Source organism: Danio rerio, chromosome 15, assembly GCF_049306965.1.
Source record: "Danio rerio strain Tuebingen ecotype United States chromosome 15, GRCz12tu, whole genome shotgun sequence".
NCBI classification, from domain to species: domain Eukaryota; kingdom Metazoa; phylum Chordata; class Actinopteri; order Cypriniformes; family Danionidae; genus Danio; species Danio rerio.
Window position 1 is genome coordinate 15,088,239 of NC_133190.1, and position 14,842 is coordinate 15,103,080.

Here is a 14,842-nt window from a genome sequence, read left to right on the forward strand (position 1 = left end):
TTAAATCACCTTTCTTCCACATTTTGATGCTCAGTTTGAACTGTTGCAGATTGTCTGAAGAAAAGCCGGTGTGCTCGAAACATAACACATTATATATATATTATATAAATATTAATTATATATATATATAGTCATTCAAACATTTGTAGGGCAAGTAGTTTGACCATTTTCTTGCTGTTTATTATTCCTAGTCATTTCTCCCATAGGCGACTGAATCGGAAGTTCTAAAACAATCGCGAAAATCGGCGCACTTCCGCATTTTGAAATAAGGTCAATACTATCATGATAAATAATTTCAATAAAAAAAAAATTAAATCAATCAATCAAAAGGGAATGGCATGCGGTACAATAAACACACCTGAGTTTATCCAGTCTTTTATTTTATTAAAAAAAGTCACACAACATAAAAATTACATGTACAAAACTATAAGATCTTAAATTGATTTATGTACAGTTACAAAAGAAAATGGCAAAATAAAAAGTGACCGAAAGACTCAAATTAACAGGTATACGTGTGCTCCCGCTGGGACAGTTGCTGCCATTAGTTTTGTTGCTTTGAGTTTCAGTTCTCTCTGGACAGGATGGGTCACAACTGACACTGTAAAGCCAGAAGAGACGGAGGATGAGGAAGAGGAGGAGGGCAGATTGATGAAAGTGCAGAAAGCACAGACATGCTGTTCACTTTGTCCCATCCGAGTTTCCGTCTCACTGGTGCAGTTTGCATGATTGGATGGATGAAGGGTGATGAATATCTGGAGGAAACAAGAGAAAGAGACAGGATTAGAGCCCTTGGCAGAAAGAGGGAAGCTTCTTTGCCTAGTCATCCAGCATGTCAGCTAATACACAATTTAGAAAAATGATCTGGTCCACTATTGAGAGTGTTTGTGGCATAATTAGTAGTGTGGATTTATCTGGACTGACACTGTTTCAATTTACTATAGTCTTCTATGTGGAGCTGCTTTGACACAAACTGCATTGTTTAAGCGCTATAGAAATAAGGTGAATTGTACTGAATTGAATTTAGCAAGACTATTTAGTTCCAGTTTTTAATTAATTTTTAATACATTTTTATTTTTATGAACTTATTATAGTCTTATTTATTAAAAAAATGAAGTTACACTAGTTTTTGATTTGATGGTCACCGATGTCTTATGCATAGTCCTCTATCTGTTTAGTGACATTATTTACAGTTAAAAAAAATAAAAAAATGATTCATTTATAAACATTTACTTGAATCATTTCATTTCAGTTTGCTTTTTTTGTAGCTTAACATCAAAACACGAACAAAAAAGGGTTACGTCAAATTGGAAATGATGATCTCTTTGCAAGGCGTTTGCCCCAACCCTCTATCATACTCTCTTCTCAGATACAATGGTGGGCAAATCAAAGGTTACAATGGGCCAACTTTGGCCCATAGGACCTACTTTTTGCATCTCTGATATAAAGGCATATTTCTCACTATTTACTTACCCTCAAGTGGTTCCAAACCTTTATGAGTTTCTTTCTTCTGGTAAACACAAAAGTAAATGTTTTGAAGAATGTTGAAAACCTGTAACTTTAATTTCCCAAGTAGGGAAGACAAATACTATGGAAGTCAATAGTTTCCAGCTTTCTTCAAAACATTTTTTTTTTTTCTGTTCAACCTATTAAAGAAAGTCAAACAGGTTTGGAATAAGACTAAGTGAACAATGACATAATTTTAAGTTTTGGGTGAGAAATGCCTTTAAAGTTGGCAAGACAATGATCTCAAAGGGCCATGCTCACCTGACAATGTAGGTAAATTTCCCTGTGCATTTAAAATTTGTTTACATTCAAAAATGTTTCACCATTGACATCCCATTGACATCCCTAATCACATGTTTCACAAAGTGCCATGTGGAATGTTCTTTGAATGTGCAATATGCTTCCTCACTAAGCGCTTTTGTTCTTGTAGTTTACATGAATACAACAAAAGTTTTGTTTTCAAAAACTTGCACACTGAAAATAACTTTTCAAGTTTGCATTTTCAGACAGGTGTTGTAACCGAATTACACAGTTGTAACTAAACTAAATGGTATAGTCCAAAAAAAGAAACCTTTATATGATGATCGACAATATGGCACGAATACTGAGGACTGTTTAACTTTTACTAAACTCAGAGTATTCCTTTATAGCTTAAAGTCTTCAAAGACCTGAGGGAGTGAGAGAAATTGGCTTTCATAAGTGGTGATTGTGACATCTAACATTGCATTGATCTTATATGCATAAAGGAACAAAAGGAATCAACAGCAGTGCTGGCATCCTCTCAAATCTATGATGGTGGTCTCCTCTTTGGGCTTCTGGACCCTTTAGATGAGAGAACAGCTGATATAAATGTTAATTTGTTGGCAGGAACAGCAATTGGTCCCGCCAAGCTCTGGAAAGCTTGGGAGAGCATGAAAGCAGCCGGGATTAGACAGCATCTCTGTCAGTGACTCGGCCTCATCCCGTTTTTAGCTTATGTCGAATAATGTGTTCATTTAGACCACCTTCAATAGCTCATCACCGGGTTAAGGGCTTCTATCGCTGTCCTGTTTAGGCAAACACCACAAAACTAATGCCCTAGTATTCAAGAAATTGCCAAATTGCCTAGTCTTTTGTCTCATTTATTTGTTCCCATCATCACTGTGATTGGAGGCAAGTTTTCCCGCTTTAAATGCAATAACACCCCTTATTCCTAATTAATAGTACATTACAAATAAATTACAAACAACAAATAGTTTTGAATTAATCAATAATAGAACTGTTGTATGTTTCCAAGCAACTTGGACTTGAATTTAGGAACTTGACTGAATGAGCTATTTAAATTATGAAGTTAAATTCCACAACTTGCTCCAAGTCTTGGTGTTGTCTTTGTCTTGATGCTCTAATCTTGTTTTCTTTTTTTTTTTCTTTTTTTTTCTTGTTTTACTTGAGCTCTATTCTGATGCTAATTGTTTCTCAGTGAGGAAAATGGGGTTTTATAATATTTAAAGGGGTAGTTGGTGGGTTTATTGCTGGTACCAGAATGTAGGTGTTTTATGTTCAAGACCTAGGTTGTTTGATGTCTTAAAAGCTGCCTGAAACCACATCTCTAAGTTTATAAAGGTGCTCAATTTGCAAATCCCTTTTGGTCCCTGAAATGCAACTATTGGCACTTTGTAGACATTTGCATCATAAAAAGCAGCATCTGACTTTTGTGTGTTCTGTTTTGCCATTAAGCAAATACTGATGCCTTGTGGAAATCTAGCCTGAGTTTGATTAGGATTAGAGCTAAACTCTGCAGAAAAAATGAATCCCTCAAGCCATATTTGAGGGCCCTACATTTAAATACAAGCAACATGAATGATCAAGCTAGATGTGTAGTTCCAGGTTCATAGGAATAAAAACTCAGATGTTGACCACACGTTTATCTTAATCAGAAAGATCTTATTTATTTCCTATTCAATGAAGATTTATCCTAATTAAAGAAGAGCTATGAAGATGGGGGAAGCTTTTTGCAAAGTATGTTGTTCTTATGATTTCATTGGGCCTGAACCCTCAATGTGCACTGGCATGGTTTGCGGTCAAGTGTGACATAGCTGACATAAAAATCAGCACCTCCTAGGCCAAGGTGCTTGACTGGAAAAAAGGAGGCTTGCAATATTCAGGTTGGAGGAAAGCCATTACTCCAGGTGAAGGAGTATCTTGGGTATCCATTCACAAGTTAGGGAAGGATGGAATGTGAGATTTACCTGTGAGTCTGCATTCTTATGCTCACCTGTGGTCTAGAGCTATCAATCAAGTGGCTACAATAAGTAGGCACTCAGTTTAAATCCACAACAAACTGGAGGAAACAGGTCTCTCAGCTTGCCTGGGATTGCCTTGGGATTCCCCCTGAGGAACTGAAGGAAGTCTATGTAAAGAGAGGGGTCTGGGGTTCCCGGATAAGACTGCCGCCGTTTTAACCCAGACTCGAATAAGCATTTAAAAAAAAAAACAAATGGATGGAAGCTATGTGGTGTTTTATTTTACAAATGTCCGCATGAGAAACAATTGCAAACCAAATAGGGCTTTCATCTCATTCCATTAAAGTTCTGGTCTAGCCATTACCTTGCTCTCAATCTCTCAAAATCGTGTCTTTGTGGTGTTGACAAACTGTTGTCTTGATCTTAATCCCCTAATATCTTAATACTTTCTTGACTTAACAATCTCTGGTTTAGGTCTCAATCTTTTGAAGCCTCATTGGTCCCAACGCTTAAAATACTTGGAATGATCTTGGAACACTGTTCTTAAATTTGTATTCGACTCAATCCCTCAATCTTGTTTTTGTCACATTTTTTACAAACTCTGGTCCCATCTTAGTCCCATCTTCATCTTAGTCCTTCGAAGTCCTGTTCTTCTCAAGGGTTCACACTTTGTATTAGTCTCAACTTCCCAAAGTCTTGATCCAGTCATGGTTTCGATGCATCAAAGTCTATGTCCTGTCATGGTCGCTGAACAGTCTTGTTTTTGTCTTGGTCTCAACTTTGTTATTGCATATTGACACAATCTGCTCAAACTCTTAAAGGTCTTGTCACATTTTTGCATTGTCTGCCATTGATTTCATTTTGATCTAAATCGTTTAAATCATATTTTAACAACACACTTTAATAATTTTTTGACTTGCTCTGGTCTTGGTCTAAACCTCTAAAATTTCTGGCCTTATCATGCTATCAGTGCTTCAAAGGCTTAGTTTTGTCATGCTCTCAAAATAGACTTACTTGTGTATTGGTCTCAGTCTCAAATACTTGTTTTGTCTCAATACACTTTGGTCTTGCTTTGGCCCTAATGCCTTAAAGTCTTGGTCTTGTTGTTTTTTTCTGAAACATTCTGTTCTTATCTGAAGCTCTCAAATTTTTTTCTTGTTTTTATTTCAGTTCAGGCGGTCTTGACTGCTAAATGAATGTCTTTCAATGTTGATCTAAATATGTCACAAGTGATTTATTTTTAGCTCATCCCCAAATAATAAATTTATCGGCATTTATATGGCTTCTAGAGTGGCCATATGTTTCAGCCGAGTGCTGAGACAGATACTGTAAGTTTCAGACCACATGTGGCCTCCAAGATGGATCAGTCAGGAGCCTTGCGGCTCTAAAAGACAGCGTTGACATGACAGTAGACTGAACACATAACCACCATCATCCAAACACAGCTAAGATCAACAGCTCCAGGCATTTGCATATTAAGTGACGTTTCTGTTCCTACTTCTTTTTAATCTTAGCCTATTTTTCCCTTACAGACAAAAAAGCCATAATCTTGGTTCCAGTGTTTAATCCTGTTAGGTGAAAAAAAAAAAATATTGTTTCCAGTTTTGAGTGTTACTAAGAAAACAGCTTATTTAAGATATATAGGAATATGTAAAAAGAGAAAATAAATGACTATTGTTCTGATGAAGGGGATATTTTGAGTAAAGAAAGAGGATAAACTTCAAGCTGCAATCCTATTTTCCCTTGCCCGATATCTCTTATTCATAAAAATGCTTCCCCCAAAACACATATATAATGTGTTTATTGTATTACTACATTTTATTTATAATAAAAGCATTATTATTATTATTATTATTGTTATTATTATTATTACTATTATTATTATTATTATTATTCAAATCATATATTTATAATTGATGTTTCGAATCCCAGGTGGTGCTAAAGGGCTTTTCTTTGTAGAATTTGCATGTGTGCAACATGGGTGGATCAGGGTGGGGCCGAGCTGGAGACCATCTCTGATCCCCTGGGCTCTTCAGGAGTTGGGAAAATTACAAATTGAACCAAAAGAAATGTTTACAATTGGCTTAAGATTGGCAATGATAATTTGTGAAATGTGTCAACCAGCAGAAAAAAAAAATGCGGCCACTGTGAGCTTTCTCCACATGCCCTGGTTTCCCCCCACAGTCCAAAGACATTTGGTATAGAAAAATTGGATAAGCAAAAATTGGTTGTAGTGATTTATTGTATATTTGTGCAAATGAGAGAGTGTATAGGTGGTTTCCAGTGCTGGGTTGTGACATAAAACAAATGCTAGAGTAATTGGTGGTTCATTACCCTGTGGTTACCCCTAATAAATCAGGCACTAATCTGAAGGATAGTGAGTCATTGTTTTTTTTTTTTTTTTGTTTTTTGTTTTGCAGAAAGATTAATTAGCCAATCAAGCAATCTTTTTTTTTTCTGTGCTAAACTTTTCTTGCTATAAATGAAGCTAAACTATGCTAAACTATTAGATGAACATTTCAGTATAAACATCCAATCCAGCATTGCAAGAATCTTATTACTTGGTTTGGTTGCCATTATAGCTTTCATTATGAGTTATATCGCCACACCTTGTTTCTCGTCAGCACTATTGATTATGCAATTAAATCCAGCCTGACCATTAGATATCAAATAAAGGAGTCTTTCAATGGATATTGTGAAAACCAAGGGGCAAATGGTGAATGACAGTTGGGCATAAATCACAGAAGCTCTTTTATAAAGCAGCAGTCTTTCATGCAAATGACTCAATGGGGAATGTCGACCATAATACTCTCTAAAAGACAAAGATATGCTCAATTTTAACAGTAGAGTTATTTTACTACTGAATAATTTTGACACATTCACATATGCAAATAAGTGTGCATATTCACTATATATAGTATTTTGTTTTTTGTTATATATATTTTAAATATATTGCATTTAAAACATGTTCTCTTTCAGTATAACTGCCCTGACCTTCCCAACTCTGGACAAGAAACTCTGACAACGACTGGATTAGACATGTTTGTGACCATGATGATGACAATGATGGGATTCCTTATGACGGGTGAGTCTCAAAAACACATTCCTCTTCTCAAAGAGCAATTAGTATTGTTTCTGCACTGCAAAAATGCTTTTCTTATTTAGAGGTTATGCTTGTTTCAAGACCAAATATCTAAAGTCTTATGTCAAGAAGCAGTTTTTAGATGAGTAAAAATATTGTTTTATTTTTTAGGAAAAAATGTTTTCCTTAAAACAAGCAATATAATCTGACAATGGGATGAGTGAAATAATATTGTTTTGAATTTGAAATAAGACTATTTAGTATAGGTCTCAGAAATAATGCACCTACAAGATAAAATTCATACATGCACAACACAATTCCTATTTACAAAATCAATTATGTAACTTCAAAACACAAGTAAAAAGCAAAACTATTTCCCCAAAATAAGTACTTTTATGAATTGAATTTTAAATTTACAAATTAGATTAGTGCATTCATGAATTCTGTTTTGAATTTACAAACTAGATTTGTGCATTTATTAATATTACTTATTTTTATTTATTTTTGTATTTATTTATTTACAATTTTTTTGAGTGATTATGCATTATTTTACTGCCATATTATTACAGTTGTTTAATAATAATAATTATTATTATTTTTTATCATTGGTATTGATAATATAGTTTGTTTCAATTTATATAATTTTGTTTCAATACAATTGAAATTAGCACTTAAATGAAAAAAAAAAAATATATGGCAATTTCAATATCAGAGGAATATTAATTCAAACATTATGAGGTAAGTAACATTCCGAATAATCATTCCATTTTCCAAAATCTGTCCCAAGTAAGATTTAATTTAATTTAATAATTTAATTTAATTTAATTTAATTTAATTTAATTTGATTTAATTTAATTTAATTTAATTTAATTTAATTTAATTTAATTTAATTTAATTTAATTTAATTTAATTTAGCCCACACTCCTATGTTTCTACAATTTTACAACTTTAAAATCCAGTGTGATTCCACCCTCAAGGAAACAAGATGCATTTGGAGAAGTCAATGCGGGGGCGACCATTTAAATCCATCTGGTTAATCTTGGCTGCAAGTAAATTTGCATTTTCTCTGACCCTGTGAGGGGATCATTTGGTCTCATGAAAGGGCAGATTCGTGAGTCATTTAATGTTTCATTCCTAATTTCAGTTTGTAGAAAACACACGCTAAAGAGTCTCCAAGAAACCAAACATTAGCAGCAAAACCAGCAATAAAGCATGGATTTAGAGAAGCCGGGCTCTACTATGTGATTAACAATGCTGCGGTAATTACTAATTAGGGAGTACTTATCTCAAAGAGGTGGAAGGTGGAACAAAGAATTAAGGTATCAATAAACATTCCCTCTGGGTGAACAGACAAAGGCCAGATAGCATCATCACAGGCTCCTTGAACAACATGTTTACAGACAAAATGACAACAACTGCATGAACATCTAATTAAATTAGTAGAAAAGCATGTGAATGTCTATATATTTAGCAGTTTTATAATGCTATTTTGAAAGGTTAATACTTTGATTAATAGATGTGCTAAAAAAATGCTGCAAATTCAAAAGAGTCACCTTTTGAAAGGCCCTGTGTGCTCTGATTGGTAGCTGACCCAAAACATTAGCCAAACACCTTATTATACTATTCCATAATTGGCAGTATCATCTTTGAAGGCTTCTAAAGTGATTGTAAACACAAACAATTACATTAATAAAACAGTTGCACCATATCAGTTGGATGGATGACCTAGACTTGAGCAATCTTATTCAAAACAACAACATAAAATGTCCTAGATTTGGTTATGCCTCCTTCTGTTATCCTACTGGAGCTACTCTGTGCATGTATGTCATGCAGGATTCCTTTATTAATACTTGATCCACTGGCAGCACTCTCTACCATGGCTTCTAGCTCTGCCCTACTCATCAACAATACTCCCATCACCCCACAAAGACTGGATATACTGTACCTCAGTGACTGCACTCTACTCCCTTGTCAACCCACAGATCCATGGGGTATAGAGAGGCAAAGCGTGAGAAAGTACATGAAAGAATGAAGATAGAGAGATGCAGGGAGAAAATAAATAATGGTCTGGCTCCCTGAACACTCTGCAGCTTAGCCCTCTCTTGTGGTACCATTAGATGGTATTGGACACACTTTGGTTGAAGCATTCCTAATTTTACACTTTGTATGGGAATAGTGGCTCCAGTTATGGCCCCTCAAAAGCTCTCCCACTTTGCTATCTCTTCTTTATCATGGCAGAATGCAGTGGGTCCCAGCCTCTGTCAAACAGCAGTAAGTTCAGTTTGAACAGCATCATAAACAATAGAAGATAGAGCCGATCCTGCTTTTGTTTCTTGGCATGTGGCTGTTTGTCAGAAGATGATGACAAGCTTTGTTCGAGCTTAAGTGAACTGTGGTTAATTGCTGTGTGGTGTTAGTGAGGCCAGCAGGGGGTGCTTAACCTGTGGTCTGCACCAGTCCTAATGTCCCATAAAGTGAAGGGGTCACTATACTGTCAGTGGCCCCTGTGTTTCGATGAGATGTTAAACGGAGGTCCTGACTTGTTTGGTCATTAAAAATCCCATGGCACTTCTTGTAAAGAATAGGGGTGTAACCCCGATGTTCTGGCCAAATTCCCTCCATCGGCCCTCACCCATCATGGCCTCCCAATCATCCCCATCCAAAGAATTGTAACAGAAGTCCTAAGGCAGGATCCTAATCCTGCCCAATCCTGTTCCTGGAGATGTACCTACCTGCAGAGTTCAGCTGCAACCTTGATCAGTTGCACCTGTCTTTAATTAAAAAGTGCTCCTTCAGATCCTAATTAGCTTGTTTAGTTGTTTTTGAACATGGTTGGAGCTGAACTCTGCAGCAACGTAGATCTCCAAGAAAAGGATTGGGCACCACTGTTCAAAGGCAATGACAGAAAAATAGTTACTTTTAAGTTAGGCAAATTACGCTGTTGTTTCATATTATGTTATAGTTGCCCTAGTAGCATGTGCGAGTGACAATTCTATGTAAACCAATATGCATTCTGTAGGCTGTCTAGTTTCAACATTAAGGTAACAAACTATTGTGCTAGGTACCCTAACAAAAGTGACCCTTTTTTACAATACAGTTTTCTATTTTGGAACTATTCAACTGGAAACAGAAATAATTGCCTACTCTACTGAATGGTACTGCTCAGACTTGGCACAATCCTCCTTTCCATTCTTCTCAGCTCCAGAGCTTCTCTCAGCAGCCTTGTTCCTCTTGGTTTTGGCATACTTGTTATACATTTCAAAGAAAAAAGTAGGGAGAAACTAGCAAATGATGAAGTATCAATTATAAAATAAATACACTGAACAACACTATCACAGGCCTAGTCCTCTGTCAGGCACGACCCCTGTCCATTACATACATCCTCACTGCCATACAATGATCCTGGACACTTTTAAGTGGACATCTTTCTTTCATTTAGTGGATTTATAAGTTTATAAGTCTCCTATTTACCTACTCTGCCTGATTCTCTGCAACAGATTTTGTTAAATCCAATTTGCTGCTCATACTCCTCAGCACCGCAATCAGCCTCAGCAGTGAAAGTTCTCTAACAGTGTGTTTCTTGTTCATCCTGGTTTTGGCACCATTGTAACACATCTCAAAATTATAGGGAATGCCAAGATAAATTAATAAATAAATGAAAGAACTAAAGTAAGGCAAGAGCAACATAAAATGTCTCAGGCCTGATTCTTTCTCTCTTGCCAGTTTTGTCATCTGGGGCTCTTTTGTGTGATTCACGTCAATCCTTGCATTCAAAGTCCCATAGCTTTCAGTTCTGCCCCTATCCATCACATTCACCCTCATTTTGCCCCACACAACATGGGGGTATGATGATACTTAACATTTTGGTGGACATTTATCTGCTCTGCTTGATTCTCCCAATCATGCTGGATAGCAAAAGGTCCAAGCCTCTAGTGAACGGTGGAGGGAACTGCATCCTTTATGAATATTTACCTATACCAAGAAAGAAGCCTGCAAGCTTTCCATTCCACTTGATCAATTACTCCATCACCACAGGAAGCCACAGCAGCATATTCTGTACTATCATATGTGCTGCCCATCCTCCTCAGCACCACAGGCTGCCTCAACAGTGAGGTTCTTTTATGGCGTGCCTCTTCTTTGCCTCAATTTACTTCAACAGTGCCACAAATAAATTTTGGTGGACATTTATTTGCTCTGCTTGGTTCTCTTAATCATGCCAGATATCAGAAGGTCCAAGCCTTTAGTGAATGGTGGAGGCAACTCCATTCCTCATGAACCTGTACCAAGAAGGAAACCTGCAAGCTTTCCATTCCACTTGATAAATTGCTCCATCACCACAAGCAGCCACAGCAGCAGATTCTGTACTATCCTATGTGCTACACATCCTCCTCAGCACCACAGCCCCCCTTAACAGTGAGGTACTTCAATGGCGTGTCTCTTCTTTGTCTCAAATTACTGCACCAGTGTCACAAAAGAGGCAAAGCATGAACATGCAAAATAAAACAAACAATACAATGTGACACAAACTTCTGCTGATAAACATAAACACAACAGCAACATAAAATGTGCGAGGTCTGGTCCTCCAGCATACTCCATTGTCAACATTTCCCTCTTTATGATTCGGTTTCTTGCCTTGGTCTGCTCCCTCAGCCCTGCCACACTTTTCACAATGTTTCATAGCGGTAAGTTTTTATTTTGTAACTCACTCTTACTCATTGGCTAAACATATGACATTATTGTTGACAACATATAACAATTATTGTTGACAACATATAGCAATACTGCCATTTACTGAAGCCTGGTGTTATTTCTTTGTGAGTCCCTTCATACTGCGTTATGCTATTATTTCAAACTGCGACAGACTTTTAAGAAAGTAATATCTAGGCTTGAATGTGTATTCAGCAGATCTGTTTTCTATTGAGTAAATTCATTTTGTTGCAACTTTGAAGATCTTGTGCATTCACAACCAGATACATTACAGACTGGAAGAAAAGGAAATAATTACAAAACGATGCATGCCTCTGGTTTTAAGTAATAATTTATAAACAGACACATTCTCCAATAAAAAAGGATAAAGGACATTTCAAGGTTTTTCCCTTGAGCTAATCAGTCTAAATCAACTGTGAGATTATTCCATCCATCATCCTCTTGTAATGAATCATTATGTATCAGTGTTTTTTAAAAAAAAAGGTTCTTGTTAATGTCATTTCTGTTTTAATGGCATTTCTGTGATTTAAATGGCAAATAAGCAATCAAAACGGACAACCTGCATAAGCGTCTTTGGCATCAAAATGTGTTCAGTGAGCTTATCGCTGTGTCATCGGCATGGAGAAGTGATTAGTCACGTAATGATTTTTTAATTGGCGGAGAAATGAGGCTTGACAAGTCAAAGCAAAATGCTAAGTCTGGTGAAGGGGTGCCAACAACTAAAGTACTGTGTAATAGCATTTCAGTTGGAGTATGTTTATAGTTATTTTATTTATTTTTATTTTTTTTATTAGAAATATATCAACTTAGATGCAGCACTGAGAAAAAAAAGTCTTGGAGAGCTGATTGTTTAACAGAGCCAAAATTAAAATAACAAAAGACAATTGAAATCCTAATATTCATTCACTCTTTTAAATATCTAGATGAATAATTCATATAACTGAGTCATAGTGGTGCTATTTCTATTCACCAATAAGTGTATCAAGTATTTGTAAGTCCTTCCAAAGTCACCAATATGATAAATACAACTTTTACGCATTTTATAATCCATGTCACAGTTAGCAGCTAATGGTCATTATTTTCTCAGCCAGTTTCTCTGCAAGAGTCATGACCTGAATATCTGTATGGTGATGTGTTAGCCCGAGGCGTGCTTACAAATTCAAGATAATGTCACAGGGACAAATCTCAAGACTACACCTGACAGCTAGCTTGATACACAGCTTTTAACATTGAAACATAGTAATAAACAACACAATCCATCTTAACTTTGCGTTTTACTTTGCCCTGTCGAACTTTAAACTGCTCTCGTTTCTCAAAGTCATGGAAAGAAGAAGCTTTGATTTTGGGATCAATAGCCATGTGAAGCGCCAATCGTTGGCCTGTCAATTTCTCCTCGTCAGCTCCTTTAACTGGCAGACTTCTGAACAGAGTCCCACTGATTGTGCATGACATCAGCATCAAACACCTTTAGAGGTCACACACACTCTGCCCACACGTGTCCAAAGATTTAATCAATATTTCATCAAGCAAGATGCAATTTAATCGAATGCTAAAGAGTCTTGTTTATTCTCTAACAAGTACTAGAAATAAAATCATGAATGCTTGTCTGCAATAGTCTTTTTATTAGTTAAAAAAAGTTGTTGTCAACCTAAGATGAAGTGCTTATTAAAGTGCTTTTAATAGGCTACAGTGTGTTCCTAAGTTTGTGGCTTGGGTTAAGCAAGGGTAAACACTTGTTTTGCATAATGTATGGTGCAGCATTAGCTTCTTTCTTAAACAGTAATGTTTTAAGGATCCATTCTTTTTTAGTCTGCTCTACTCTGATTGGTCAGTCTTCAATGACTGGACTTCTGCTTACAGTGCATGTCGGAAACCAAATGCTAATGATCATAACATAGTTTTAGCTGTTAAGCTTTCATTTGCACTTGTAAATGTTCTAATAAAGTGACAATAATGGTGTATTAGCATAGCAGTTAGAGAGAATTTGCTTTTGCAGCTTAAAACACAGTCATAGTTGCTAACATGAAGCAAAATCATCCAGTCCTCAGAAGCAAAGCAGACCCTCAGGCAGCTAATGAGTTGCATTTCTGCCGAAAGTAAGACTGTAATTACTGACAAATTGTTTAATCAATTAATTAGAATTAATGCAAACTAACATGCATTTTTTGGCTGATAGGCGAGACTAAAATGTAATAAAAGACTAAATATCTCTATATGTTCTTTTACCAAACAGAAGGGAAAAAAAGACCTATTGGAGCCCGCATGGACCCAAGATTCTTACAGAAATCAGTCAAGTTTGGTGAAGGAAAAAACTTTGTTTGGGTTTACTTTTTCTATGCGAGAGATCTGCAGAGTATTAAGACATTTGTGCTACCCAATACATCACAAACCACAGAAGAGGGCAAATGCTTCAGCGAGAAACCGCTTCTTCTCATACTTCAGCCTCCGCATCAAAGTTCAAATAAGCAAAGTAGGTCAAGGTGCTCCAGGATTGGCCAGCCCAATCACCAGACATGAACATTATTGAGCATGTCTAGGGTAAGATAAAAGAGGAGTCATTAAATATGAATCTAAATAATTTTGATGAAATCTGGGAGTCCTGACACTATCTTTGTCATTCCAGATGACTTTATTAATAAGCTATTTGAGTCATTGCAGAGATGTATGGATGCAGTGCAGTCGTCCGAGCTCTTGGTAGACATATACAATATTAATTGTTTTTCCATTCCACCATGACTTATTATTTCTGTTAAGTGGCAAGATTTTTGTCTAATTAACTAAAAATCAAACCATCATCATATATTTTTTTTTTTGATAAAATAAACGTAATGTAGAGGCCTTTGCCTTTCATAAAAGACACTTCTGATACCAAATGATCAACTGAAAACTCAAATTATTTGTTGTTGTTCCAAAAATGTGGCTAGGCGACAAGACTCTTATATACACACACACACACACAGACACACACACACACACACACACACACACACACACACACACACACACACACACACACACACACACACACACACACACACACACACACACACACATTTTCTCTTAAAATGACACGCATTCCACTCTGTTTTATTTAATCTTTGCAACCTGTCGGCAGTCTCACATACTGTAAGATTTGGAAGTGCTATTGAATGTGTTACTTTTAAATTAAAATTGCCACAACACCTTTTTTGTTTAAATGAGTAAAATATGCTTTTCTCTGTTTGAGCTTGTACAATAATTTGTAATATTTTCTTTTTTGAAATGTATAAAAAGATTTTTCAAATGGCTACAGTCAATTTAGTGCAATATTTTTTTACAATAATTAAAA

At 36.1% G+C, this 14,842-nt stretch overlaps 1 protein-coding gene across 2 annotated transcripts in view; it reads right to left on the minus strand.

Moving 5' to 3' along the window:
- Positions 1–363: 363 nt before the first annotated feature.
- zgc:172282 overlaps positions 364–14,842 on the minus strand; it is a 265,284-nt gene continuing 250,805 nt past the window's right edge. Inside the window, exon 7 of one of the 2 annotated variants that reach the window (XM_021481316.3) lies at positions 364–752. The gene's annotated coding sequence lies outside the window, so the exon portion shown is untranslated. 2 annotated transcript variants of the gene reach the window in all.